This window comes from Durio zibethinus, chromosome 2, assembly GCF_047325235.1.
Source record: "Durio zibethinus cultivar Kanyao isolate XHJ-2024 chromosome 2, ASM4732523v1, whole genome shotgun sequence".
Classification (NCBI taxonomy): domain Eukaryota; kingdom Viridiplantae; phylum Streptophyta; class Magnoliopsida; order Malvales; family Malvaceae; genus Durio; species Durio zibethinus.
Genome location: NC_143163.1, coordinates 9,262,773 through 9,268,567, shown reverse-complemented (window position 1 = coordinate 9,268,567; position 5,795 = coordinate 9,262,773). Strand labels below are relative to the sequence as shown.

Below are 5,795 nucleotides of genomic sequence, written 5' to 3'. Positions count from 1 at the left end.
CAGTGGAAGTTCTTCTACTATGTTTTAAAGTAATAAAGACTCATAAATGGCCTAAAATTATTGATTTGAAGATATCATGTGTTAAGGTTAGTGGGAGTTAACAGGCTATTGATTAAGACATGTTTTAGATATAAAATATTGGTAATTTAATTATTTCCAATTTATTGAAAATGATCTCAAGTTAAAACATTAAAAATTTTGTGTTATATGAACACATGAATAAGAAGATATGTTTATAATATATTAATAATTTATAAGTGGTTTATTAAAGCAACATCATGAAAGTCCAATAACAATAGCGGTTATCACATTTGGCATAAGGGCAAGCAATAAATAATTTTGTTATGACTCCATTTATTAAAGTGCTCATTATTATTATTCAAAATTTGGTTGGAGCATTTTTATGGTTCGTTGGATCAATGGAAGTCATTGTAATTTGATAAAATGATGATATATTTTCCCTGTATGAATATTATGGTATTACTAAGCTCATAACATGGATATCTACAAGTGTGGAAAATAAAACTTATTAAGATATTAGGTTAATTATGGCAATGATGCATTGTAAATTTGCTTTTGAAACCATGACTATTTTATGTTTCTTTAATTTGTTAAATGCATCACATGTAATTTCTAATTACCTACAAGACATAGTTTGAAATGAATAAATCCATCAGGTACCATCAAGTGGACAAATTTGTTTTATATATATATATATATATATCATAGTTGTTATTTGTATATATGTTTATTATTGCATGAGGACATCTTATATTGATATGTCATATTATAAAATCTTAAAACTTCGTATCTATCTTAAGTACAACTTTAATGTCATTTGGATATATCTCATAAATGATACCAACTCGAGAATAAAAAAGAGACATACAAGCACATCTGGATGTCATGGAGATTTTCTAAACAAATTTAAAGAAATTGGTAAGAGGAATAACAATGAAAATAACACATTAAGATCACATTTAGGTGTTATTTTCTTGCTACAAATCCACATTAAGATCTATTATCGATAAAGTCTTTAGCACTTGTAACCATGAATTGGTCTTATGTCAATACAAGACATAAAGACTGCCATAATTTGGTATTTGATGGTTTTATTGGATAGAATCATTAAAATATTGTCTTAAAGGCTAAATTGTTTTTCAAAAACTATGGCCACATCAAAGCAAAAGTAATCAACCTAGAGTCTTGTTTTCTAATTGTGTTTTCTTAAAATCAAACAATCTAATTAATATTTCCTAAGTGGGAAAATGTTAGAATTTTTTAGTAAGTGGGCTACTATTAATTGATGATTTTAATGTTTAATAAAATATGTTGATAAATTTAGTCCTATTACAAGATAAGCACAATAGCCCAAATAGTTAATTGTGATCACTTACATATAGGCTTTGCACATCTTATTGGGTTAGTGCGATTTGGCGGTTGTGTAGCCTTTTGGCCTAGTAAACCTTTGATAGGGAAGTTTATAAGATTTTACTATAAATTGACTAACGTCCCCTCTTCACTCCTAAGTAACAGTATTGACCTATTGAGAGCTGCTAGTAAAAAAAGAGCTAAGAGAAAAACTTAGTTTCTTCAATATTGGATGTTGCTTCCACTTATCAGTATGATTACCCAAACAAGTATGCAAATTGATTAAGTAGTGTTTTAATACTCACATATGATTTTAAAATTTAAAGAAAATTATGCTTACATTTCTCATATGAACCCAAATAGCATCATTCAGCTTTTTTATGATTTAGTTTTTAGACACGTGCAGCTTATGAACGATTTTCTAAAGAATATTAGTGTAATTATAGTGTGTCCTAAAAGAATGGGTCTATTTGTAAGGAGACTTTGCGTTTAAGGCAAAGATATTAATGATGTCAGAATCAATTCCAGTTTTGGGGGTCCATCAAGATATGGATAGTAGAACTACTGATGTTACCTTAAGGTGGTCAGTTGCCTTTGGATCTCCTTTCACTTTTGCTACTATTTTAGAGTAGGAGTACACAAGTGACATCTTTTGGGAGTGGGGCATTCTACTTGTTGCTATTGATGGAATTGTGGAGTCTTTATTTGGAAGATACATAAAAAATGGAATGAATGAGGATCTTGTTTATAAACACACTGTTAAAAGTGTTATAGGGATTATATCAAAGACCATTCAGCATAGGGTATGTTGGTTGTGTATAATTCCTTATTTGAAGAGGGAAAACAAAAATTTGAAATTGCCTATAATGCATTTTATTACCCATGCATGGATATATTGTATGAGTGCTATGAAGAGGTAACTAGTGAAAGAAAATAATTGAATAATGGCATCTGTATTGGAGGAATGGCTTAATTTAGGATCTAATCATGCCATTTGGGAAGATTATTCTATACTTAGCTCTCACTTTGATCCTTGAGGACAAAGATCAGCTATTGGGGAGGGTAATGTGATGAAATGGCTATTCACAATTAATGGCAAGACAAAATAAAAACTTATAGTGATGTTGGGAGTGATCAGTGTGCAATTAAACTAAAAAACTAAAAAAGGTTGAATTTGGAGAAAGGAGTGTTAAAAATGGCCAATATACCATTGAGCTGAGTAGGGTAGAATTGGAAAATGGAAATAAAGACAAGCTAACTGGCGAGATCATTAGAGAAAAAAGCAATGAGGATAGCAAAATCGTAAATGATTCTGACTTGTTTATTTGTAATTAGCTAGCTTAAATCATGAGCTATCATATTGTTAGAAAAAATAAATAAAATAATAGAAATAATAGAAAAGAACTTTGGTTTTGAAGTGTGAAGAACATTTTTTTAAAGGTAATTATATTTTTAGTATACAATAAAATCTCAAAACTCTCCAAGCAGAAGTAGTGCAAATAATTATACTAAAAGATCTATTTATAATCAATGAATAGACATAAACTTCTATTTAAATGATTATGACATTTTTTATAATCATGATCTTTATAAATAATAATCTATTAATATCCAAATAGCTTTGACCATTTGTCACATGATAATTATTTCTATTCAAGCATAATTATTTAAAATATAAATAAAATTAATAAAAAATTAATTTTATTCATAAATAATTAAAATTTTCTATTTAATATGGGATGCGCCATATTCTAAACTAGCAACAATCCCCTACTAGTTTGGAATGTTAGTAATTAATCTTTTAACCTTTAACACAAATAAATATTATGAATATAAGAAGGTATCTTTTCGATTTAAACCTTTAATTAGCATATATATCTTAGAATTCTAATAAAGTTGATGGTATCGACAGATTAAACATCAACTCCTAGTGTTAGAATAGAAGATATAACACACATAACACTTATTTATTCTTCTGCCACAGGTTTATAACCGTTTTAACACTATTATGGCCATGTACTATCTAATTCATAAACATTTACAAGAGAGACTCTAATTTTTCTTATTAAAGTGGCACCACTTCTATGTTTATATAGGTAGAGTTTCCATTATGTCTCCATTGCTTTAGACATTTAAATAATAAACTCCATTAAAAGTATAAAAACTCATTCTCCCTACGTAATAGATCACACTAATTTTTAAATTTTGAATGGATTTTACTAGTGCTTAACAGACACATAATAATAACTTGTTTTACCTATTAAACTTGTAGTTAGAGGTTACAACTTTAAAGTTGGGTTCCCATTATTGGTGTTTAATAGTAAGGGTTTAAATGCATTCTACTTGTAGTACTACTTACCAAATATCTTGAAATTCAATATTCTTTTATGATAATTACCTCCACTTGAGATTGAATCTCTAATATAATCACTTCAAGCTAATATGTCCAAACCTTTCATTTTGCATATCATTTATATACTCTAGACATTGTTGCCTTATTGTTATCATTTTAATAAATAGATGGTATTAGTTGTAGCCACAACTCTATACTCATAAATTTCAACCATTCTATTTCCATACTTTTATACATCTTTAAGATAATTATACTAGATAAACTTAATGAATAAACCAAGTCATTTTAGTCTTTTAAAGATATTTAAAGTCCTTTTAGGATTTTACTTTAGTAAGTTGTACTACACTTATTAACATGTATAATTTGCTCATAAAATTATAATAAAATCTTACAATACTATGATGACAATTTTTATTTTTTTATTCTTATCACCCCCACCACATGCAAATTTGTATTATTTTATTAAAAAAGCTCCATTCAATTATCAAGATATCATATATATTTAATCAAGTTGTCATTTCATTTATCTTTTCACTATTTGTTTTTTTTTTTTCAGTAAAAGACTTCCAAAACCACTCTTAATGAAAGATAGTTAGTAAATATTTTGTATCTTAATATTTTCTTTTCATAAAAGTTTCAAAACTTTTGTTTCAACTTAATATGAGAGCATGCATTAATAAGTATAATACCAAATATAATCACCCTCAAAACTAGTAAACTCATAGTTTCTATAGTTTCCTTTCAAGACTTTCATTCCAACTCTTGGATACTTAAAAATTATTTGATCATGGATACTAAAGTCATATCCACCACGGTTCATGTCATTAGAAAAAGTCAAAATTTCAAGTATATCTACACAATACTATAAATTTTGTGTCCAAATTATAAAATACATGAAATTTTCTCATCCAACAAATAAAATTTATTTTAACTAGTTACAAATAATTAGATAATTCTCCAATTGAATTGGAGTTATCTTAGATAATATGTTTATTTATTGTCGAAATAATATTATATAAATCAAATAATATGAATCATGCATTATTCTCTTGTCAATAAAATGCGATCACGAAATATAAACCATAAAATATGATTTTATAATAAGAACATATATACTTTTTTTTTTTTTGAAAAAATTTATAAATTCACATTTTCTTTTATTTCTTAAAATAATTCTCAAGAATTTTATCATTTTGATTTGATAACTATAGTTTTACCAAAATATAATAAGGTTATAAAAGATTCATAACCAAAGCTAAAAAATACTCCATGTTCATTTTATGCTCATAACTATTTAATGCCATAATCAATTTACATATAACATACCATAAAATCATGAATCATAAATTAAATAATTTAATTCAAAATCAAAAGATTAAAAGAATAATCAATAAAGAAAGCAAAATTTAATGAGATTTAAGGTTTCTTATAAATTATCAATCATCAATTATTTTAGTAGAATATACAAATTAGAAAGATAATAACAAGAAACTTATTTTGTACTTAATATTTATTTCACCAAAAAACTGTTTGGATAATTGAAGCTTTCTATACTTGTTCCAAAAGTAGTTTTGCCAACTTTGCTAATTTTTTTTTATATCTTTTTCATGTGAAATATGAATTTCATAATTACCTTTAAATTGTTAGAAAAAATAAATAAAATAATAAAAAATAATTTTGATTTTGAGGTATAAAAACTCTTTCTTAAAGTCAATTATGCCTTTAAAATATAACAAAATTTCAAAACTCTTTAAGTAAAAATAATGAAAATAATTATATTAAAAGATCTATTTATAATGAATGAACATAAATAAATTTTTATTTAATAATTATGATATTTTGTATAGTTATAATTTTTTGTATAATCATAATATTTATAAATAATAATTTATTAATATTCAAATAATTATAATCTTTTATCATATAATAATTGTTTTTGTTCAAATATAATTATTAAAATATCAAAAAATTAATAAAAATTTAATTTTACTCATCAATAATTAAATATGAGATGTATCAACTTTTAAACTACCAACTCATTGGACCCTTGTGATTAGCAGAAGTCAGGAAT

At 25.5% G+C, this 5,795-nt stretch overlaps 1 pseudogene; it reads left to right on the top strand.

The window, feature by feature from the left end:
* Positions 1-331: 331 nt before the first annotated feature.
* On the top strand, positions 332-2,761 carry LOC149519970 (ketol-acid reductoisomerase, chloroplastic pseudogene; annotated as a pseudogene).
* Positions 2,762-5,795: the final 3,034 nt, after the last annotated feature.